This window comes from Delphinapterus leucas, chromosome X (genome assembly GCF_059928025.1).
Source record: "Delphinapterus leucas isolate spDelLeu-1000000601 "Yukka" chromosome X, BTC_Dleu_Yukka2, whole genome shotgun sequence".
NCBI classification, from domain to species: domain Eukaryota; kingdom Metazoa; phylum Chordata; class Mammalia; order Artiodactyla; family Monodontidae; genus Delphinapterus; species Delphinapterus leucas.
In genome coordinates, this window is record NC_143150.1 from 62,486,754 (window position 1) to 62,512,388 (window position 25,635).

A 25,635-nucleotide genomic window follows, 5' to 3' on the forward strand; every position below is an offset into this window, starting at 1 on the left:
TTACTGTATACTGAAATGTTTCCTTTATCATTTTATTAACTTTAATTACATGTTTTATATAGAGTCCTCAACTCTTATAAACCTTAATTTCTAGTGAAATGTAAGAAGTAAACAATTTTGAATTCTCTTTTACATTAGTGTTCTGTAGATTGGCAAACATAAACTTCAACAATAATTTGTTCAATAATGTGCTTTCTTATAGAAAATATCTCAGTGTGGCACCAAACATTTATATTAATAGTTCTAAACCTTTAGGTTGTCTGTAAAAGGAAGTCGATGTTCAGTAATTAATATTTCAGTATCTTATTTAATATGGAAATGACCTAGCTATTCAATAAACTTCCATCATTTAACTTAACTTAGCACAACTCTAAAGTTTCAAGTTACCAAATATTTAGAGAGATTATTTTTAAGTTGATGTTCCAAGAACAAGTATTCCTAAAGAGTACATCCAAAGCTCTTGTCTCATTTAATTTAATTTACTCATAAAATTTTTATTATACCAAGTTATTTTTCTTGCTGACAAATTTGCAACAGGTACAGCAAGATTTTATTTAACATATTAAACCTAGGTGCAATAAAAGTATTTTGCTTAATGTTGATGACTCTAAAAACCTCTCTATATTAATTAGCCCAACAAGCTTAAACATTAATATCAGTTATTACTTTAATACTGAATATTGCCCAGTTCATGTGAACCTGAAATTAATTCTGGCCTGTTATTTTCTGTATTTTTGAGAATTTATATATGCTTAATTTCCTTTAAGCCGATTAAGTAGAGTTCACTTACAATTAATTTTGATAATACCATCCAAAGTTAAAAACGAAGAAAATGCACACATAAACATATAGACAGACACAAAAAGAGATCTCATAGCTTAATTTTCCAAACTTACTCATGAAGCAGATTTCACAATATAAAATTGACTAGTTGTAAATAACAGAAAATATTAAATTAAAAAAAAAACCTTTTTCCTGTTCTCCCCACCCCCAACCCCACAGTCTCAAGAATTAGAGATGGTCTAGAATAAGATAAGTGTTTTTGTGAGCTCTGGCTTTCTGCAGTAAAAGCAAACTTTTGGTTTCTCTACTGGTTAGGAATTAAATGAGGATGGTTAACCATCCACTGCCATGAGTACTTAATTGGCACAATTGAAGGTTCATAATTTTCATAGATATCCCCTTTTCTTTCTTTTTAATGGTTTTGAAAAGTTGGTCAGCCAGTGTAACAAGGGGATTTGTATGTAATGCGGACCAACCTAGATTGTGTCTTTTGAGAAGACTATCCAAATCCTCATCTAAGCCTTCTAAAAAGGTTTTGTTAAGCAAAGGATCATTTTAGTGGTTAGAGAATAATTTACTAAACAAGCCAGAATATTGCTTAAAAGTTTTTTTCAAACCTTTCATAATAGTCTGGAAGTGATTCATCTGGTTTTGGCTTACATTGCTGAATCTTTGTCCAGTCTACAGTTTTTGGAAAAAGCTCTGTGATAAGTTCGAGTAATTTCTGAGCTTATTCCTTGCGTTTAGTGTGAGCCTGTGGACTATGTGATTCAAACATACTCCATTAAGAGTGTGTTTCCATCCTGCTTTCTCTATGCATTCCCTTGCTTTGCTTTTAGAAATTAATAGCTCTATTAATTCATATAGACTTGAAAACCTCAGCTTGTAGGTCCAGGTGGTTAACTCAAATTCCTTAGCAAATCCTAATGGTTCCTGACTTGGAAGGGGAAATTCCTTAGCCAAGGCTCTAAGTTCTGCTCAGGTCCAGGCTGTGTACATAAGCACCGAGGATGGTTCACCTCTCCCTATAATAGGTTTCTTTTTAAAGGGAGCTATAATTACTTCTGATTTTTTATCCTCCTTTACTGGAGAAGAGGAAGCAGTGGGAGATGGAAGAGTTGGCAGAGAAAAAGATATAGTGTCTGGGCCAGGCATTCAGATGGAAGACGATACGTTAGAGGAGCAGAGAGAGAGAGACAGAGTCAGTGCTAGCGACCTTTTTTAGTTCTCATATAGTTTCAAGGAATTTCTTGTTGGTTTCCTGCAAAGAGGTTACTCTATCATTTCCTCTTTTAGAAGCTTCTAAATACCAATCAAAGTAAGCATTCCATTCAGTCTGTTTGATCTTATGGCTGGATTTTTCTAACCGTGTGCACAAAAATATTAATTTTTGAATACCAAAAGAACCCCAATTTGGCCATTTAGGTTGAGGTCTCCTTTAGTATAATTTCTCCCATTAAGTAGGTACTTGCAAGTATGAGCTCCGTATGTATTGTACATGAATCTGGCTGGAGTGTTAGTCAGAGGTTGGTTTTCTGGTCCCCTTCATTTCTCCATCTGAGAGATTCTATATCCCTTTTTACTTGAATTTGTCAGGGATAAAATTTACTAGTGAATTTGTGTGTTGGACTAGCAAGCTGATTGTGAGCTTAACTCTCTAGGCATCAACCTAGAGTCACTTCAGTCCTTTTACATTTCTCAGTTTCTCCCTTTTGTGGTCTAAGACCTCTGAAGGTGCTTAGATCACTGAATGGTCAATTCTTATGCATGGCCCCTGGATGAGCAAGTCTTTTAATTAATGAGTGGGTTTCCCTATTGTACCACTGCATGATATGAGGACTCTGCCTTGACCATTTGTAAATTTCTCAGTCACTAGAGAAAGCTGTAACTGGCTGGGAGCAGTCTTGTCCCTTTTCTTTGGAGCAGAACTCTCATGTAATACCTTCACTTTTATCCCAACAAATTCAATAAGGCCGTCAAATTGAGGAAAATTGTCTAACCTAACCACTCAGTCTCCCTCAACTGAACACCTCAGTATCCTTCAACCACCGCCCCAGTATCTTTCACCTGGGTGGGTATTTCCCTGGTTTCTTTCAACCCGCCCCCCAGTATTTTGCAACTAGTACCTGTTACACACCACCAAATAAAATTCAGGATTATCAACCAATACAGGAGGTCCGAGAACCAGGAAAGGCTCACCCAGGTTTGTCTGAACCCTTCAAGGAGGTGGATGAGTGCAAGTGGCCACTGCTGCTACAAAGGTTCTGGTTCCTTGTAGAGCTCAGGCAAAGGAGAGAAGTCTACTCTGGGTCCCATATCTGTGGTTGTCATAAACTGTCTACTGAAAAAAATACGCACAATGTGGGAGTTGTGAGTTACGCTTTATTTGGAGCAAAATGAGGACTATATCCAGGAAGACAGCATTTCAGATAGCTCTGAGAAACAGCTCCAAAGAGGAAGGGGGGAAGATCAGTGTATATGTGATTTTGGTGAAGGTGGAGTACATGCAATCAAGCACATAGTTTTTGCAAAAGGTTGCTGCTACTTGCATGAAGGTTACTTCTAGTCATGAGGAGCAGACATCACCATGAAGGACTTTAGTGTTTTTCTTGGTATGAGGACATACAAGAATTGGGCTTATAAAATCTTCTACTGAAAGTAGATCTGTTCTGCCAGTTTTTCCCAGAGCACAGAGCGCCGCACTCCTGATCTCCACCCTGAAATACTTTCAGGGAGTGTTGAAGGTCAGCAGCTGTGGCAACTCATGATTTAATCCTCGTAGAGGTAGATGGCAAGTGCCATCTTGTAGTTAGCAAGATATAATTGACATATAGAATTGCATACGTTTAAAGTGAACATTTACATACATTTATATAACATAATATGATTATCACCTTACCAACTTAGCACTAGTTAACACCTCTATCACATTACATAATTATCATTTTGTTGAGAAAAATTAACATCTAGTCTCTTAGGAACTTTGAAGTTTATAATACAGTATTGTTGACTGTAATCATTATAATATACTTTATATCCCCAAACTTATCTACTAGTTGAAAGTTGTACCCATAAACCTCTCCCTAGTTCCTGAACCCAGCTCTCCCCAACCCCAGGCCCTGCTAATTATAATTGTACTCTTTGGTTTTACAAGTTCAGCTCTTTTAGACTCTACAAATAAGGGACATTGCACAATATTTGTCTTTCTCTCTCTGACTTATTTCACTTAGCATAATGCTGTCAAGATCCATCAGTGTGGTTGCAAATGGCAGGATTTCCTTCTTTATCATGGCTAAATAAAATTCCATGGTATATACATACCAAACCTTCTTTACATATTCATCCATTGAAGGACACATAGGTTGTTCCTATACCTTGTGTACTGTGAATAATCCTTCAATAAACATTAGAAATCAAACATGAGAATTCAAAATTCTGTTTTTGTTTCCTTTTAACATTTATGCAAGAGTGGGATTGTTGAATCATATGGTAATTCTAGTTTTATTTCTTTTTTCAAAACTCTATATAGTTTTCAATAGTGGCTGAGCCAATTTGCATTCTGAAAGTGTTCCCTTTTTTCCACATCCTCACAAGGATGATGATAGCCATTCTAGTAGGTCTGAGGTAACATCACATGGTGGGTTTTTTTGTTGTGTTTTTTAAAAATTTTTATTGAAGTACAGTTGACTTGCAGTATTGTATTAGTTTCAGATGCACAGCATAGTGATTGGGTTTTTTATAGATTATACGCCATAAAAAGTTACTATAAAATATTGTCTATATTCCCTGTGCTGTACATTATTTTATACCTAGTAGTTTGTAGATATTAATTCCTTTCACCTATATTTCTCTTCCCCGACCCCTCTCCCCTCTAGTAGTTTGTTCTCTGTATCTGTGGGTCTATTTCCTTTCAGTTATATTTATTAGTTTGTATTATTTTGGATTTGCATTTCCCTAGTGAATAATGATGTTGAGCATCTTTTCTTGTGTTAGCCATCTTAATGTCTTCTTTGGAGAAATGTTTCTCTGCCTCTTTTCTATACTTATTATTTTTTAAATTATTGAATTACATGTGTTCTTTCTATATTTGGGATATTAGCATCTTATCAGACATAAGGTTCGTAAACATTTTCTCCCATTTGATAGTTTTTCTTTTCATTTTGTTTTTTCTTTTGAAGTGCAGAAGCTTTTGGATGAAGCAATTGGATGTAGTCCCACTTGATATTTGCTTTTGTTGCTTGTACTCTTGGTGTCATATCTAAAAAGTTGTTGCTAAGACCAATGTCAGTGATGTTCTTTCTTATTTTAATTTTTGAGGAGTTTTATGATAGAGGTGTTAAGTTTAAGTCTTTAATGAATTTTAAGTTATATTTTAATTACAAAAATAAGTTTTATTGGAGTTCTATTTATTTTTTGCTTCCAGTTTTATAGAGACAAAATTGACATACAATACCATAATTTTAAGGTGTACAGCATAATAGTTTGACTTACATAGTTCATGATATTATTAGCACAATAAGTTTAGGGAACTTTCAAAACTCATATAGATACAATATTAAGGAAATGAAACAAAATATCCTTGTGAAGAGTTAGAACACTTAGGATTTACTCTCTTAAACACTTTTATACTTAATACACAGCAGTGTTAATTGTATTTACCATGTTGTATATTACAACCTTACTACTTATTTATCTTATAACTGGGAGTTTGTACCCTTTGACTACCCTACTTTTATCCAATTTCCCCTCCACTCATTCCCCTCTTTGGGTAACTACAAATCTGATCTCATTTTCTATGAGTTTGTTGGTTAGTTTGTTTTAGAAGTATAATATACCTACAACACTATTTCAGTTCCTGGTACACAATATAATGACTGAATATTTCTACACATTTCAAAATGATCACTCTGGTAAGTCTAGTTACCATCTGTCACCATGCAAATATATTACATAATTATTGACTCTATTCCCACCCTATAACTTTCATAACTGTGACTGATTTATTTTGTAACTGAAAGTTTGTACCTCTTAATCTTCTACATCCATTTATCTCCTTTCCACAAATTCCTTCCCCTCTGTGTCTATTGGTTATCTGTATGTCTTCTTTGGAAAAATGTCTATTCAGGTCACTTGTCCATTTTTTAATTGGGCTGTTTGATTTGTTTTGCTTTGTTTTGTTTTAATGTTGAGTTTTATGAGTTCTTTGTGTATTATGAATATTAACCCCTTATAAAATATGTCACTTGCAAATTTCTTCTCCTATTCAGTAGGCAGTCTTTTCATTTTGATTATTGTTTTCTTGCTGTACAAAAACTTTTTGGCTTGATGTATTCCAATTTGTTTATTTTTGCCTTTGTTTCCCTTGCCTGAGGAGACATATCAGAAAGAAACACTTTTCTAAGTCCAATATCAAATGATGTATTGCATATATTTTATTCTAGACATTTTAGGGTTTCAGGTCTTTAATCCATTTTGTGTGTGTGTGTGTGTGGTACGCGGGCCTCTCACTGTTACAGCCTCTCCCGTTGCAGAGCACAGGCTCTGGACACACAGGTTCAGCGGCCATGGCTCACAGGCCTAGCCGCTCCGCGGCATGTGGGATCTTCCCAGACCGGGGCACGAACCCATGTACCCTGCATTGGCAGGCGGACTCTCAACCACTGTGCCACCAGGGAAGCTCATTTGGGGTTTATTTTTTTATATGGTGTGAAAAAGTAGTCTAGTTTGATGCTTTTGCATGTAGCTGTTCAGTTTTCCCAACGCAGTTCATTGAAGAGGCTCTGTTTTATCATTTTATATCCTTACCTCCTTTGTCATAGATTAATTGACCATATAACTGTGGGTTCTTTTCTGGGCTCTCTATTTTGTTCCATTTTCTGGTTTTGTGCCAGTATTATGCTGTTTTAATTACTGCAGCTTGGTAGTATAGCTTGAAATCAAGGAGCATGATACCTCCAGTTTTGTTCTTCTTTCTAAGAATGTTTTGGCTATTCAGGGTCTTTTGTGTTTCCATACAAATTTTAGAATTACTTGTTCTAATTCTGTGAAAAATGCCATTGATATTTTGATAGAGATTGTTCTGAATCTGTAGATTGTCTGGTGAGTATAAGTATTTTAACAATATTATTTCATCCATCCATGAGCATGATCTATCTTTCCATCTGTTTGTGTCATCTTCAATTTCTTTCATCAGTGTCTTATAGTTTTCTATGTCTTTTACCTCTTTAGTTAAATTTATTCCCAGTTATTTTATTCTTTATGATGTGATTGTAAATGGGAATATTTTCTTAATTTCTTTCTTGTTAATTTTTGATTAGTTCTTGATTGTTGTTAATTATAGAAATGCAACAGATTCATCTGTATTAATTTTGTATCCTGCAACATTACCAAATTCATTGATGAGTTCTAGTAGTTTTTTGATGGCATCCTTAGGATTTTCTATATATAGTATCATGTAATCCTCAAATAGTGACAGTTTCACTTCTTCCTTTCCAATTTGAATTCCTTTTATTTATTTTTCTTATCAGATTGCTCTAGCAAGAACTTCCATTACTATGTTGAATAAAAGTGACTAGAGTGGGCAATATTGTCTTATTTCTGATCTTAGAGGAAATGCTTTCAGCTTTCCACTGTTGAGTATCTTAGCTGTGGGCTTGTCGTATATGGCCTGTATCATGCTGAGGTGTGTTTCCTCTTTAGGAAAGTTGTAGTGAGTTTTTATCATGAAAGGTTTTGAATTTTATCAAATGCTTTTCCTGCATCTATTGAGATGATCATGTGATTTTTAGCCTTCTTTTTGTTAATGTGGTGTATCACATTGATTTATGGATTTTTAAACTTCCTTCCATCCCTGGGAAAATGGCACTTGATTATGGTGTGTGATCCTTTTACTGCATTGGTGAATTTGGTTTGCTAATCTTTTGTTGAGGACTTTTGCATCTATGTTCATCAGTGATATTGGTCTGTAATTTTCTTTTTTTGTGTGATATATTTTTTCTGGTTGTGATATAAGGTTGATCCTGGTCTCAGTAGAATGAGTTCAAAAACACTCCTTCCTCTGCATTTTTTGAGTTAATTTTGTTGGTGGTGTAATATAGGAATCCATTTTTCTTTTTTCAGCATATGGTTATCCAGTTTTCTCAACACAATTTGTTGAAGAGACTAACTTTTGCCATTGAATATTCTTTTTTTTTTTTTTTTGTGGTATGCGGGCCCCTCTCACTGTTGTGGCCTCTCCCGTTGCGGAGCACATGCTCCGTTCACGCAGGCTCAGTGACCATGGCTCACAGGCCCAGGCACTCCGCGGCATGTGGGATCCTCCTGGACCGGGGCACGAACCCGTGTCCCCTGCATCGGCAGGCGGACTCTCAACCACTGTGCCACCAGGGAAGCCCCGCCATTGAATATTCTTGGCTATCTTTTCTCTATTAGTTGACTGTATATCCAGGAATTTATTTCTGGGATCTCTATTCTGTTCCATTGGTCTATGTTTGTATGTTTATGGCAATATTATACTCTTGATTACTACAGCTTTTAGTACAGTTTGAAATATGGAAGTGTGATACCCATAGCTTTATTCTTTCTTAGAATTGTGTTGATTATTTGACCTCTTTTTTGATATAATGCAAATTTTATGATTGCTTTTTTCTATTTCTGTGAAAAAGTCCATTACTATTTTGATAGGGATTACATTGAATATATACATGGCTTGGATAGTACAGATATTTTACCAATATTGATTATTCCAATCCATGGAACCAAGATGTTTTCTCATTTGTATCTTCTTCTATTTCTTTCATCAAAGTCTTGTAGTTTTCATTGTACAGAAATTTCAATTATTTTGTTAAATTTATCATTAAGTATTTAATTGTTTTTGATGATACTGTGAAAGAAACACGTTTTAAAATTTCCTGTGTGACCACCTAGAGGGGTGAGATAGGGAGGGTGGGAGGGATATGCAAGTGGGAGTGGATATGGGGATATATGTATACATATAGCTGATTCACTTTGCTATACAGCAAAAACTAACACATCATAAATTATACTCCAATAAAGATATTAAAAAAAATTTGCAGATGTTTCACTGTTAGTTTATACAAATGCAACTGATTTCTGAATGTTGATTTTATTTCCTGCAACTTTACTGAATTTTGTGATTACTTCCAACATTATTTTGATTAAGTCTTTGGGAATCTCTGTATATAAAAGTACAGCATACATAAATGAAAATTTTACTTTGACTTTCCAATTAAGATGGCTTTTATTTATTTGTCGTTCCTATGTGCTTATATTGAGAGTTCCAAGACTATGTTGAATAAGTGGTGAGAGTGGGCACCCTTGTTTTTTTCCTGACCTTAAAGAAAAAGCTTTTCATTTTTCAGCATTGAGTATGATCTTAGCTGTGAGTTTTGTTGTATATGCCCTGTATGATTCTGGGGAACATTCCTCCTATATTCAATATCTTGTGAGCTTTTACCATGAAAGAATGTTGCATTTTGTCATTCTTTTACTGCATCTATTGAGATATCATAAAATTTTTATCTTTCACTCTATGAATGTGATATATAACAAATACTGATTTGCAAATTTTGAACTATTCTTCTATTGAAGGCATAAATCTGACTTGGTCATGGTTTATAATCCTTTTAATGCATTCTTGAATTCAGTTAGCTAACATTTTGTGAAGAATTTTTGCATCTACATTTATCAGAGACATTGATCTACAGTTTTCTTTCCTTGTAGTGTCCTATTCTTGCTTTGGTAACAGGGTGATACTGGTCTTATAAATTGAGTATAGCAGTGTCCCCTCCTCTTCATATTTTTGGAAGAGATTGAGATATATCAGTGTTAATTCTTCTTTAAATATTTGGCAGAATTTCTCAGTGAAACCATCTAGTCCTGGGGTTTTCTCTGTTTAAATTTTTTTTGAATACTGATTCAGTCTCCTTACTCATTATTGGACTGTTTCAATTTTTCTGTTTCTTTGTGACTCAGTCTTGGTAAGTTATGATTCTAGGCATTTATCAATTTTTTAGGTTATCTAATTTATTAGCTATTTGTCTTTTCTCTCTCTTTAGATTATCTAGCTAAATGTCAATTTTATTTTCTTTCAAAGTAAGAGTTCTTAGTTTCATTGACCTTTTCCATTGTTTTTCTGGTCTATATTTTGTTTATTTCTGTTCTGATTCTTCTTATTTTCTTCCTTCTGCTAACTTTGGGTTTATTTTGTTCTTCTCAGTTTCTTCAAATGTAAGATTAACCTGTTTATTTGAGATATTTCTATTTTCTAAATATAAGCTTTTATCATTATAAAGTTTCCTCTCAGAACTTTTGCAGCATCCCATAAGTTTAGGTTATTTTGTGGTTTTAATTTTGTGTTTTGAGATACTTTTTTATTTCCTCTTTGATTTCTTCTTTTACTGATTTTTTATTCATTACTGTATTGTTTAGTTTCCATATACTTGTAAAATTTTCAGCTTTCCTCTTGTTGATTTCTAGTTGATACCATTGTGGTTGGAGAATATACTTGGTATTATTGCAATCTTCCTAAATTTTCCAAAATTTGTTTTTTGTTTTGTTTTACTATCTATCCTGCAGAAAAATTTGTGTGCACTTAATAAGAATTGGTGTTATACTCTTTTTGAGAGAAATGTTCTATAAAATATCTGTTAGGTCCATTTGGTCTAATATTTGTATGGTTCAAGTCCAAAGTTTCTTGTTTATTTTCTTTCTGGATAAGCTATCCATTGCTGAAAGAAGGTATCCCTTACTATTATTGTATTGTTGTCTAGTTCTCCCTTCAGATATGTCAGCAATTCCTTTATATGACACATATATGACATATGTGTCACTGATGTTGTGTGAGTATATATTTATGATTGTTATAGCTTCTTGATGAATTAACTTGACCCCATTATCATTATCTAATGACATTCTTTGTCTTTTTATTTTCTTTTACCATTTTTAGTTTGTCTATTTTAATTATTTGATGCAAATAGACTTACCCCCACTTTGTTTTGTTTTCCACATTCATGGAATATATTTTTCCAGCCCTTCACTTTGAACCTCTGTGTGCACTTAAATCTAAATTCAGTCTTTTTGTTGTTTGTTATGTTTTGTTTTGTTTTCTTTAAATTCAGTCTTTTGTAGGCATCATATGATTGGGTCTTTAAAAAGAAAACCTATCCAGCAATTCTGTGCCTTTTCGTTGATTAATTCAATCCACTTGCATATGGAGATATTGTTGATATGTAAGAACTTACTAGTGCCATCTTATTTACAGAAACATTTACAAATTGAAAGTTTGCAGCAACCATGCATGGAGGTAGTCTAATGGAATAATTTGTCGAACAGCATTTGTTCATTTCATGACTGGGTGTCACATTTTGGTATTTCCCAAAATATTACAAACTTTATTATTGTTATATTTGTTTTGGTGATTTGTGAGCAGTGATATTTGAAGTTTCCATTATAATTGTTTTTTGTTTTGTTTTGTATGTTTAAACTAATGTATGTATATATTTATTTTTAGACATAATGCTACTACACACAATAGACTAGAGTATAGTATAAGCATATTTATGTATGCACTGGGAAAACAAAAAACGTGATTTTCTTTATTGCAGTATTCACTTCAACTTGGTAGTCTGGAACTGAACCCATTATATTTCTGAGTTATGCCTATATAGCTTTCTTTTTGTTTTGTATTTCCATTTCTCTCACCCCTGGTTTCTACATATGTTTGTAAATTGGTAAATTTCTATGTGGATATGTTCTATTTCCTCTATTTTATCATTTGTGAATCTACTCAGGGTTATTGCTTTTCTTTTTTATAACATCTTTATTGGAGTATAATTACTTTACAATATTGTGTAAGTTTCTTCTGTATAACAAAGTGAATCAGCTTTAGGTATACATATAACCCCATATCCCCTCCCTCTTGTGTCTCCTTCCCACCCTCCCTATCGACCCCTCTAGGTGTTCACAAAGCACAGAGCTGATTTCCTTGTGCTATGCGGCTGTTTCCCACTAGCTATCTATTTTATATTTGGTAGTATATATATGGCAATGCCACTCTTTCACTTCATCCAAACTTACCCTTGGCCCTCTCCATACCCTCAAGTCCATTTTCTACATCTGTGTCTTTATTCCTGTCCTGCCTCTAAGTCCGTCAGAACCTTTTTCTTTTTTTTAGATTCCATGTATATGTGTCAGCATACTGTATTTGTTTTTTCTTTCTGACTTCACTCTGTATGACAGATTCAACGTCCATCCACCTCACAACAAATAACTCATTTTCCTTTCTTTTGATGGCTGAGTAATATTCCATTATACCTATGTGCCACATTTTCTTTATCCATTCATTTGTTGAGGAACACTTAGGTTGCTTCGATGTCCTGACTATTGTAAATAGTGCTTCAATGAACATTGTGGTACATGACTATTTTTGAATTATGGTTTTCTCATGGTATGTGCCCAGTAGTGAGATTACTGGGTCGTATGTTAGTTCTACTTTTATTTTTTTCATACTGTTCTCCATAGAAGCTGTATCAATTTATATTCCCACTAACAGTGCAAGTGGGTTCCATTTTATCCACACCCTCTCCAGCATTTATTGTTTGTAGATTTTTTGATTATAGCCATTCTGACCGTTGTGAGATGATACCTCATTGTAGTTTTGATTTGCATTTCCCGAATAATTAGTGATGTTGAGCATTCTTTCATTTGTTTGCTGGCAATCTGTATAACTTCTTTGGAGAAATGTCTATTTATAACTTCGGTCCATTTTTAGATTGGGTTGTTTGTTTTTCTGATATTGAGCTGCATGGGCTGTCTGTATATTTTGGAGATTAATCCTTTGTCAGTTGATCCATTTGCAAATATTTCCTCCCATTCTGAGGGTTTTCTTTTCGTCTTGCTTAAGTTTCCCTTTGCTGTGCTAAAGCTTGTAACTTTCATTAGGTCCCATTTGTTTATTTTGCTTTTATTTCCAGTTCTGTAGGAGGTGGGTCAAAAAGATCTTGCTATGACTCATTTAATAGAGTGTTCTGCCAATGTTTTCCTCTAAGGGTTTTAGAGTGTCTGGACTTACTTTTAGGTCTTTAATCCATAATGAGTGTATTTTTGTGTATCGTGTTAGGGATGTTCTAATTTCTTTCTTTTACATGTAGCTGTTTAGTTTTCCTAGCACCAATTATTGAAGAGGCTGTCTTTTCTCCATTGTTTATTCTTGCCTCCTTTATTGAAGATAAGGTGACCATACATGCATTGGTTTATCTCTGGGCTTTCAATCCGGTTCCTTTGATCGATATTTCTGTTTCTGTGCCAGTACCATACTGTCTTGACGACTGCAGCTTCATATGATAGTCTGAAGTCCAGGATCCTGATTCCTCCAGCTCGTTTTTTCTTTCTCAAGATTGCTCTGGCTATTTGGGGTCTTTTGTGTTTCCATACAAATTGTGTAATTTTGTTCTAGGTCTGTGAAAATGCCATTGGTTCTTTGATAGGGATTGCATTAAATATGGAGATTGCTTTGGGTAGTATAGTCATTTTCACAATGTTGATTCTTCCAATCCAAGAACATCGTATATCACTCACGTATATATCATCATGATCTCTTTTTATCATCTCTAATTTCTTTTGTAAGTGTCTTATAGTATTCTGGATACAGGTCTTTTGTCACCTTGGATAGGTTTATTCCTAAGTATTTTATTCTTTTTGTTGCAATGGTAAATAGGATTGCTTCCTTAAGCTCTCTTTCAGATTTTTCATCATTAGTGTATAGGAATGCAAAAGATTTCTGTGCACTAATCTTATATCCTGCTACTTTACCAAATTCATTCATTAGTTCTAGTAGTTTTCTGGTAGCATCTTTAGGATTCTCTATGTATAGTATCATGTCATCTTCAAACAGTGACAATTTTACTTATTTTCCAATTCAGATCTCTTTTATTTCCTTTTCTTCTCTGATTGCTGTGGCTAAAACTTCCAAAACTATGTGTATAATAGTGGTGAGAGTGGGCAATCTTATCTTGTTCCTGATCTTACTGGAAATGTTTTAGTTTTTCACCATTGAGAACAATGTTGGCTGTGAGTTTTTCATATATGTCCTTTATTATGTTGAGGTAATAGACTTCCATACTTTCCAGAGGGTTTTTATCATAAACGGGTGTTGAATTTTGTCAAAAGCTTTTTCTGTATCTATTGAGATTATCATATGGTCTTCTCATTCAATTTGTTAATTTGATGTATCACATTGATTGATTTGTGTATGTTGAAGACTCCTTTCATCCATGGGATAAACCCCACTTGATCATGTTGTATGATCCTTTTAATGTGCTGTTGGATTCTGTTTGCTAGCATTTTGTTGAGAATTTCTGCATGTATGTTCATCAGTGATATTGGCCTGTAGTTTTCTTTCTTTGTGACATCTTTGTCTGGTTTTGATATCAGGGTGATGGTGGCCTTGTCAAATGACTTTGGGTGTTTTCCTCCCTCTGCTATATTTTGGAAGAGTTTGAGAAGGATAGGTGTTAGCTCTTCTCTAAATGTTTGATAGAATTCGCCTGTGAAGCCATCTGGTCCTGGGCTTTTGTTTGTTGGAAGACTTTTAATCACAATTTCAATTTCAGTGCTTGAGATTGGTCTGTTTATATTTTCTATTTCTTCCTTGTTCAGTCTCAGAAGGTTTTGCTTTTCTAAACATTTGCCCATTTCTTCCAGGTTGTCCGTTTATTGGCATATAGTTGCTTGTAGTAATGTCTCATGATCCTTTGTATTTCTGTGGTGTCAGTGGTTATGTCTCCCTTTTCATTCCTAATTCTATTTATTTGAGTCTTCTCTTTTTTTCTTGATGAGTCTGACTAATGGTTTATCAATTTTGTTTACCTTCTCAAAGAATCAGCTTTTAGTTTACTTGATGTTAGTTATTGTTTCATTAATGTATTTTTCATTTATTTCTGATCAGTTTTTTTATGACTTCTTTCCTTCAGCTAACTCTAGGTTATGTTGTTCTTTTTTCTCTAATTGCTTTATGTGTAAGGTTAGGTTGTTTATTTCAGGTTTTTCTTGTTTCTTGAGGTAGGATTGCATTGCTATAAACTTCCCTCTTAGCGCTGCTTTTCTGTATCACATAGGTTTTGGTTGGTCGTGTTTTCATTGCCATTTAGTTCTAGGTATTTTTTGATTTCCTCTTTGAAATCTTCAGTGATCTCTTAATTATCTATCAGTGAATTGTTTAGCCTCCATGTGTTTGTATTTTTTTACATTTTTTTCCTAAAATTGTTATATAGTCTCATAGCATTGTGGTCAGGAAAGATACTTGACATGATTTCAATTTTTTTCATTTGCCAAGGCTTGAGTTGTCACCCAAGATATGATCTATCCTGGAGAAAATTCCATGAGCACTTGAGAAGAAAGTGTATTCTGTTGTTTTTGGATGGAATGTCCTGTAAGTATCAATTAAGTCTACCTGGTCTTATGTGTCATTTAAAGCTTGTGTTTCCTTATTTATATTCATTTTGGATGATCTGCCCATTGGTGAAAGTGGCGTGTTAAAGTTCCCTATTATTATTGTGTTACTGTCAATTTCCCCTTTTATGGCTGTTAGCATTTGCCTTATGAATTGAGGTGCTCCTATGTTGGGTGTATAAATATTTACAATTGTTATATCTTCTTATTGGATTTATCCCTTGATCATTATTTTGTGTCCTTCTTTGGCTCTTGTAATAGTCTTCATTTTAAAGTCTATTTTGTCTGCTATGAGAATTGCTACTCCAGCTTTCTTTTGATTTCCATTCACATTGAATATCTTTTTCCATCCCCTCACTTTCAGTCTGTTTGTGTCCTTGGTCTGAAGTGGGTCTCTTGTAGACAGCATAAATACTGATCTTGTTTCTGTATCCAAGCAGACAGTCTATGTCTTTTGCTTTGAGCATTTAATCCATTTACATTTAAGGTAATTATTGATATGTATGTTCCTATTACCATTTTCTTAATTGTTTTGGGTTGGTTATTTTAGATCTTTTCCTTCTCTTGTGTTTCCTGCCTAGAGAAGTTCCTTTAACATTCGTTGTAAAGCTGGTTTGCTGGTGCTGAATTCTCATAACTTTTTATTTTCTGTAAAGATTTTGATTTCTCTGTTGAATCTTAATGATATCCTTGCTGGGTAGAGTAAATTTGGTTGTACATTTTTCCCTTTCATCACTGTAAATATGTCCTGCCACTCCCTTGTGGCTTGCCATGTTTCTGCTGAAAGATCAGCTGTTTACCTTATAGGGATTCCTTTGTATGTCTTTTGTTGCTTTTCCCTTGCTGCTTTTAAATTTTTTTCTTTGTATTTAATTTTTGATAGTTTGATTAATATATGTCTTGGATTTATTCTGTATGCAACTCTCCATGCTTCGTGGTCTTTATTGACTATTTCCTTTCCAAATCAGAGACTTTTTCAACCATAATCTCTTCAAATATTTTCTCAGTCCCTTTCTTCTTCTCGTCTTCTTCTGGGACCCCTATAATTTGAATGTTGATGCATTTAATGTTGTCCCAGAGGTCTCTGAGGCTGTCCTCAATTCTTTTCATTTTCTTTCTTTATTCTGCTCTGTGGTAGCTATTTCCACTATTGTATATTCCAGGTCACTTCTCCATTCTTCTGCTTCAGTTATTCTGTTATTGATTCCTTCTAGAGAATTTTTAATTTCATTTAATGTGTTGTTCATCATTTTTTTTTTGCTCTTTCCTTGTACTAGGTCCTTGTTAAACATTTCTTTTATTTTCTATATTCTATTTCCAAGATACTGGATTATCTTTACTATCATTACTCTGAATTCTTTTTCAGGTAGACTGCCTATTTTCTCTACACTTTTTTGTTCTGGTGGGTTTTATCTTGTTCCTTCATCTGTTGTGTATTTCTCTTTCTTCTCATTTTCCTTAACTTACTGTGTTAGGGGTCTCCTTTTCACAGGCTGCAGGTTCATAGTTCCCATTGTTTTTCGCGTCTGCCCCCAGTGGGTAAGGTTTGCTTAGTGGGCTTCCTCATGGAGGGGAATGGCTCCTGTGTTCTGGTGGATGTGGCTTGATCTTGTCTTTCTCCTGCTCAGTACCATGTCTGATGGTGTATTTTGGGGTGTCTGTGAACTTAGTATGAGTTTAGGCCGCCTCTCTGCTAATGGGTTGTGTTCTGTTCCTGTTCCCTTAATTGTTTAGCATGGTGTGTCCATCACTGGAGCTTGCTAGTCATTGAGAGGAGCTGGGTCTTAGCATTGAGACAGAGGTCTCTGGAAGACCTCTCACTGATTGATATTACATGGGCCTAGGAGCTCAGTAGTGCACCAATGTCTTGAACATGGCTCTTCCACCGCAGAGGCTCAGGCCTGACACCCAGCCAGAGGACCAAGACCCTGTCAGCCACATGGCTTGCTACAGCACCAGGTAGACAGGTGTCTGAGGCTGGGGAGGACACAACCTCTGGGTTATTCCTTTTGAGTTAACATGAGGCCTACATAAAACACATCATAGGTCAAATAGTCCATTTTAAGCTGATAACAACATAGCTTCCATTACAGAAAACACTATACCAATTTACTCCCCCTTTTATATTTTGATGTCACAATTTACCTCTTTCTATATTGTGTATTTGTTAATAAATTATAGTAGCTATTGTTATCTTTAACACTCTTTTTCTTTAACATTTATACTGTAGCTAATTTGTTAACACTATTGGATTACTGATATAGATTTATGTCTGCCCACCAAGAAATAATTAAAAGGCATAACAAAATGCAAAAAAAAACCCCCCACAATTTGAAGAGAGTAAACATCAGAATCAGACATGGTAGTGATGTTTGGAATTGAGATTCCAATTATAATCTTAAGAACTCTATCAGTTATATAGACAGCATGCAGAAACAATGGGCAACATAAGTAGAGCAAGGGAAGTCCCTTAAAAACATTAAAGAAATGCTAGGAATTAAAAAGAAACACTGAAATGAAGAGTTTCTTTGATGGGAATATTAGTAGACTCGACACAGCTGAGGAAAGAATCTCTGAGCTGGAATATGTATTAAGAGAATCCTCAAAATAGTAAAGTAAAGAGAACAAAGACTGATAAAACAGAACAGTCTCTCCATGGACTGTGTAACTACTACACGAGGTGTAACACACATGTATTGGCATACTGGAAGGAGAAGAAGCAGAGAAAGAAAGCAGAATAAATATTTGAAACAATAATGACCTAGAAGTTCCCAATGTTAATGTCAGACACCAAATTACAGATCCAGGAAGCTCAGATAGCAATAAACAGAATGAATCCCTCCCTCCCGAAATTACCTGTACCTAGGTGTATTATCTTTAAATTACAGAGAATAAAAGATAAATAAATAATGCTGAAGTAAGCCAGAGGTGTGACTATAAAATCACCTTACCCGTAGAGGAATAAAGACAAGAATTCCATCCAACTTCTCCTCAGAAACCATGCAAGCAAGAAGAAACAGGAGTAAAATATTTTATGTGTTGAGAGAGAAAAAAATACACACCAACCTATAAATCTGTACCTTATGAAATTATCCATCAATAGTAAAGGAAGAATAAAGACTTTTTCAGGCAAACAAAAATTGAGGGGTTTTGTTGTCATTTGACCTTCTTTGTAAGAAATGTTGAAAGAAATTTAGAGAGAAGAAAAATAATATAGTTCATAAACGTGGATTTACATGAAAAAAAGAAGAACATTAAGGAAGGGATATGTTAAGGTAAAATAAAAGCTTTAAATATTCTAATTCTTCTTTAGAAACTTTTCTTGGGGTATAATTGATTTACAATGTTGTGTTAGTTTCAGATATACAGCGAAGTGAATCTGTTATGCAAATACATATATACACTCTTTTTTAGATTCTTTCCAATATATGCTATTACAGAATATGGAATATAGTTCCCTGTGTTATACAGTAGGTCCTTATTAGTTATCTATTTTATATATACTAGTGTGTAGTTGTCAATCCCAATCTTCCAATTTATCCCTCCCCACCAAACCCCCAATAACTATAAGTTCATTTCTACACCTGTTATCCCTAATTTGGTTTTGTAGATAAGTTCATTTGTAGCCTGTTTTTAGATTCCATATGTAAGCAATATTACATGATATTCATCTTTCTTTGTCTGACTTACTTCATTCAGTATGAAGATCTCTAGGTCCATCCATGTTGATACAAATGGCATTATTTGGTTCTTTTTTATAGATGAGTAATATTCCATTGTATATATGTACCACATCTTCTTTATTCATTCCTCTCTTGATGGACATTTAGGTTGTTTCTATGTCCTGGCTACTGCGAATAGTGCTGCAATGAACATTTTGGTTCATGTATCTGTTCGAATTATGCTTTTCTCTAGATATATGTCCAGGAGTGGAATTGTTGGATCATATGGTAGCTCTGTTTTCATTTTTAAGGAACCTCCATACTGTTTTCATAGTGATGGCTCTAGAAGTTTGCATTCCCACAAACAGTGGAGGAATGTCCCCTTTTCTCCACACAATCTCCAGCATTTATTGTTTGTATATTTTTTGATGATGGCCATTCTGACGGTCTTGTGATATCTAATTGTAGGTTTGATTTACATTTCTCTAATTACTTGTGATGTTGTGCATCTTTTCACATGCTTTAACCATCTGTATGTGTTCTTTGGAGAAATGTCTATTTAGATCTTCTGCCCACTTTTTATTGGGTTGTTTGCTTTATTTTTATATTGACCTGCATGAGCTGTTTGTATATTTTGCAGACTAATCCGTTGTCAGTGGCTTCATTTGCAAATATTTTCTCCCATTTTGAGGGTTGTCTTTTCATATGGTTTATGGTTTCCTTTGCTGTGCAAATCTTTTAAGTTTAATTAAGTCCCATTTGTTTATTTTTGTTTTAATTTTCATTACTCTAAGAGGTGGATCAATAAAGATCTTCCTGTGATTTATGTCAGAGAGTGTCCTCCATATGATTTCCTCTAAAAGTTTTATAGTATCCAGCCTTATATTTAGGTCTCTAATTCATTTTCAGTTTATTTTGTGTATGGTGCTGTGGTGTGTTCTGTTTTCATTCTTTTACATGTAGCTGTCCAGTTTTCCCAGCACCACTTATTGAAGAGACTGTCTTTTCTCCATTGTATATCTTGCCTCCTTTGTCATATATTAGGTGACTATACTTACGTGGGTTTATCTATGGACTTTCTATTCCATTCCATTGATCTATGTTTCTGCTTTTGTACCAGTGCCATACTGTTTTGATGTCAGTAGCTTTTTAGTATTGTCCAAAGTCACAGAACCTGATTCCTGCAGGTCCGTTTTCCTTTCTCAAGATTGCTTTGGCTATTCAATGTCTTTCATGTTTCCATAAAATTTGTAAAAAACTTTTGTTCTATTTCTGTGAAAAATACCATTGGTAATCTAATAGGGATTGCATTGAATCTGTAGATTGCTTTGAGTAGTATAGTCATTTTCAAAATATTTATTCTTCCAATCCAAGAACATTGTATATCTCTCCATCTATTTGTGTCACCTTTTATTTCTTTCATCAGCATCTTATAGTTTTCTGTGTACTGCTTTTTGCCTCCTTAGGTAGGTGTATTCCTAGGTATTTATTATTTTTGATGCAATAGTAAATGGTATCATTTCCTTAATCTTCCTTTCTGATCTTTTGTTGCTAGTATGTAGAAATGCATGGGATTTCTGTATGTTAATTTTGTATCCTGTAATTTTACCATATTCATTGATGAGCTCTAGTAATTTTCTGGTTGCATCTTTAGGATTTTCTACGTATTGTACCATGTCATCTGCAAACACAAACATTTTACAACTTCTTTTCCAATTTGGATACCTCTTTTTTTTTTTCTTCTCCAATAGTTGTGGCTATGACTTCCAAAACTATGCTGAATAAAAGTGGCAATAGTGGACACCCTTGTCTTTTCCTGATCTTAGAGGAAATACTTTCAGCTTTTCACCATTGAGTATGTTAGCTATAGGTTTCTCATACATGGCCTTCATTATGTTGAGGAAGGATTTCTCTAAACTCACTTTCTGGAGAGTTATTTTTCATAAATCAGTTTTTAAATTTGTTGAAAGTTTTTCTGCATCTATTGAGATAATCATTCTTTTATATTTTTCAGTTTGTTAATGTGGTGTATAACATTTATTGATTTCTGTATATTGAAGATTCCTTGCATCACTGGGATAAATCCCACTTGATCAAGCTGTATGATGTTTCTAATATGTTGCTAATTTCGGTTTGTTAGTATTTTGTTGCAAACTTTTGCGCTTATGTTCATCAGTGATATTGGCCTGTCATATTCTTTTTTTGTGTGATATCTTTGTCTTTTTTTTTTGGTATCAGGGTGATGGTGGTCTCAGAGAATGAGCTTGGGAATATCCCTTCTTCTGCAATTTTTTGGAATATTTTCCGAAGAATATGTGTTATCTTTTCTCTAAATGTTTGATAGAATTCGCCTGTGAAGCCATCTAGTCCTGGACTTTTGCTTGTTGCAAGTTTTTAAATCTCTGTTTCAATTTCAGTACTTGTGAATGATATGTTCATATTTTCTGTATTTTTTCTGGTATCATCTTGGAAAATTGTACCTTTCTACGAATTTGTCCATTTCTTCTATGTTCTCCATTTTTCAGCATATAGTTGTTTGTAGTAGTCTCTTATGATATTTTATATTTCTGTGTTTTCCATTGTAACTTGTTTCTAATTTCTATTTTTTTAAAATTTGAAAGCTGTCCCTCTTTTTTTTTTTTTTTTTGATGAGTCTGGCTAAAGTTTTATCAGTTTTGTTTATCTTCTCAAAGAACCAGCTTTTAGTTTCATTGATTTTTGCTATTGCTTTCTTCATCTCTATTTCAGTTATTTCTGCTCTGATCTCTATGATTTCCTTCCTCCTACTCTTTTTGGGCTTTGTTCATTCTTCTTTCTCTAGTTGCTTTAGGTGTACGGTTATGTTGTTTGAGATATTTCTTGTTTCCTGAGGTAAGATTGTATTGCTAAAAACTTCCTTCTTAGAACTGATTTTGCTGTGTCCCAAAGGACTTGGACCATTATGTTTTCATTGTCATTTGTCTCTAGGTCTTTATTTATGTCCTCTTTTATTTCTTCAGTAATTCATTGGTGGTTTAGTAACATATTGTTTAGCCTTTATTTTATTTTATTTTATTTGTCTGCACCACGCAGCTTGTGGAATCCTAATTCCCCTATCAGGTATTGAATGCATGCCCGCATTATTGAAAGTGAGGAATCCTAACCACTGCACCTCCAAGGATTTCCCTTCTTTGTGTTTTTCTTTTTCTGTAGTTGATTTCTAATCCCATGCCGTTGTGGTTGGAAAAAATGCTTGATATGATTTCACTTTTCATAAATTTACTGCAGCTTAATTTGTGGTCCAAATTAACAAAAATCAGTAGTCATGAGAGGAGGAGAGTACAAATGCAGAATACTGGAAATGAATTTGAAATTAAGAATTCAGCAACTTGAAACAATCTTGTATATATTGTGACTGCTATATCAAAACCTCATGGTTTCGCTATCAGGGTGATGCTAGCCTTGTAGAATGAGCTCAGGTGTGTTACTTCCTATGCAATTTTTTAAAAGAGCTTCAGAAGTGTAGGTGTTAACCCTTCTCTATATATGTGATAGAATTTGCCTATAAAGCCATCTTGTCCTGGACTTTAGTTTGTTGGAATACTTTTAATCAATGTTACAATTTCAGTACTTGTGATTGGTCTCTTCATAAATTCTATTTCTTCCTTGTTCATTCTTGGGAGGTTGTATCTTTCTAATAATTTGTCCATTCCTTCTAATTTGTCCATTTTATTGGTGTACAGTTGCTTGTAGTAATCTCTTATGGTCCTTTGTATTTCTGTGGTGTCCGTTTTAACTTCTCCATTTTCATTTCTAATTTTATTGATTTGAATCCTCTCCCCTTTTTTTCATGGTGAGTCTGGTTAAAGGTTTATCAATTTTGGTTATCTTCTCAAAGAACCAGCTTTAATTTAATTGATCGTTGCTAGTGTTTTCTTCATCTCTATTTCATTTATTTCTGCTCTGCTCATTACAATTGTTATATCTTCTTCTTGGATTGATCCTTTGATCATTATTTTTTGTCCTTTGTCTCTTGTAACATTCTTTATTTTGATGTCTATTTTGTGTGATATGAGTATTGCTACCCCAGCTTTCTTTTGATTTCCATTTGCATGGAATACCTTTTTCCATCCCCTCACCCTCAGTCTGTATGTGTCCCTAGATCTGAATTGGGTCTCTTGTAGACCAGATATATGTGGGTCTTGTTTTTGTATCCATTCAGCCAGTCTCTGTCTTTTACTTGGAGCATTTAATCCATTTACATTGAAAGTAATTATGAATATGAATGCTCTTACTGCCATTTTGTTAATTGTTTCCAATTTGTTTTTGAGGGTCTTTTGTCTTCCCTTCATCATTTGTTCCCTTCTCTTGTGATTTTATAATTATATTTAGTGATGTGTTTGGATTGCTTTTTCATTTGTGTGTGTGTATCTATTGTGTGTGTAGATTTTTTGGTTTGCAGTTCCCATGAGGTTTTGGTATAGCAGTCTCTATATATACACGATTATTCAACTTGCTGATCTCTTGATTTCAAATGCATTTCCAATATTCTGCATTTGTACTTTCCTCTTCCAATGATTGCTGGTTTTGATACCATATTTGTGTGGGGATAATTTCCTACCTTTACTTTATGTTTCTCTTTACTGTTGAGCTTCCCAGTTTGTAATTTTCTTGATTCTAGTTTTGGCCTCCTATTTTCCACATACAGAAGTTCCTTTAGGGTTTGTTGTAACACTCATTTGATGGTGCAATATTCTCTTAGCTTTTTCTCGTCCATAAAACTTTGGATTTCTCCATTGAATCTGAATGAGAGCCTTGCCAGGTACAGTATTATTGGTTGTAGGTTTTTCCCTTTCATCAGTTTAAATATATAATGCCACTCCATTCTGGCCTGCAGAGTTTGTACTGAAAAATCAACTGATAACCTTATTGAGGTTCTCTTGTGTGTTATTTGTTGCTTTTCTCCTGTTACTTTTAATATTTTTTCTTTGTCTTTAATTGTTTTTCAGTTTGATTAATATGTGTCTTGGTGTGTTCCTCCAAGGGTTTATGTTGTATTGGACTGTCTGCACTTCCTGAAATTGAATGAATGTTTCCTTTCTCATGTTAGAGAAGTTTCTGCCTATAATCTCTTCAAATATTTTCTCAGGACCGTTCTGTCTCTGTTCTCCTTTTGCAACCCTGATAATGAGAAAATTGTTGCACTTAAGGCTGTGCTAGATGTCTCTGAGACTCTCCTCATTCCTTTTCATTCTTTTTTTCTTATTCTGTTCCATGGCAGTGATTACCGCCATTCTGTCTTCAGCTCACTTACTCATTCTTCTGCTGCAGTTATTCCTTCTACTGTATGTTTCATTCCACTTATTGTGTTGTTCATCTTTGCTTGTTTTCTCTTTAAATCTTCTAGCTCTTTGTTAAACATCTCATGCAACTCTCTGTCTGTGCTTCCATTCTTTTTTTTTTACATCTTCATTGGATTATAATTGCTTTACAATGCTGTGTTAGTTCCTGCTTTATAACAAAGTGAATCAATTATACATATACTTATGTTCCCATATCTCTTCCCTCTTGCACCTCCTCCCTCGCGACCTCAATATCTCACCCCTCTAGGTGGTCACAAAGCACCGAGCTGATCTCCCCGTGCTATGAGGCTTCTTCCCACGAGCTATCTATTTTACGTTTGGTAGTATATATATATCCATGCCACTCTCTCACTTTGTTACAGCTTATCCTGCCCCCTCCCTATATCCTCAAGTCCATTCCCTAGTAGGTCTGTGTCTTTATTCCCATCTTACCCCTAGGTTCTTCATGATATATATTTTTTTCTTAGATTCCATATATATATGTAATAGCATATGGTATTTGTCTTTCATATTCTGACTTACTTCACTCTGTATGACAGACTCTAGGTCCATCCACCTCATTGCAAATAACTCAATTTTGTTTCTTTTTAAGGCTGAGTAATATTCCATTGTATATATTTGCCATATTTTATTTACCCATTCATCTGATGTTGGACACTTAGGTGGCTTCCATGTCCTGGCTATTGTAAATAGAGCTGCAATGAACATTGTGGTACATGACTCTTTTTGAATTATGGTTTTCTCAGGATATATGCCCAGTAGTGGGATTGCGGGTAATATGGTAGTGCTATTTGTAGTTTTCGAAGGCACCTCCATACTGTTCTCCATAGTGGCTGTACCAATTCACATTCCCACCAGCAGTGCAAGTGTTCCCTTTTCTCCACACCCACTCAGGCATTTATTGTTTCTGTATTTTTTGATAATGGCCATTCTGACTGGTGTGAGATGATATCTCATTGCAGCTTTGATTTGAATTTCTCTAATTATTAGTGATGTTGAGCATTCTTTCATGTGTTTGTTGGCAATCAGTGTATCTTCTTTGGAGAAATGTCTACTTAGGTCTTCTGCCCATTTTTGGATTGGGTTGTTTTTCTTTTGTTATTGAGCTGCATGAGTTGCTTGTAAATTTTGGAGATTAATCCTTTGTCAGTTGCTTCATTTGCAAATATTTTCTCCCATTCTGAGGGTTGTCTTTTGGTCTTGTTTATGGTTTCCTTTGCTGTGCAAAAGCTTTGAAGTTTCATTAGGTCCCATTTGTTTATTTTTGTTTTTATTTCCATTTCTCTAGGAGGTGGGTCAAAAAAGATCTTGCTGTGATTTATGTCATAGAGTGTTCTGCCTATGTTTTCCACTAAGAGTTTGATAGTTTCTGGCCTTAC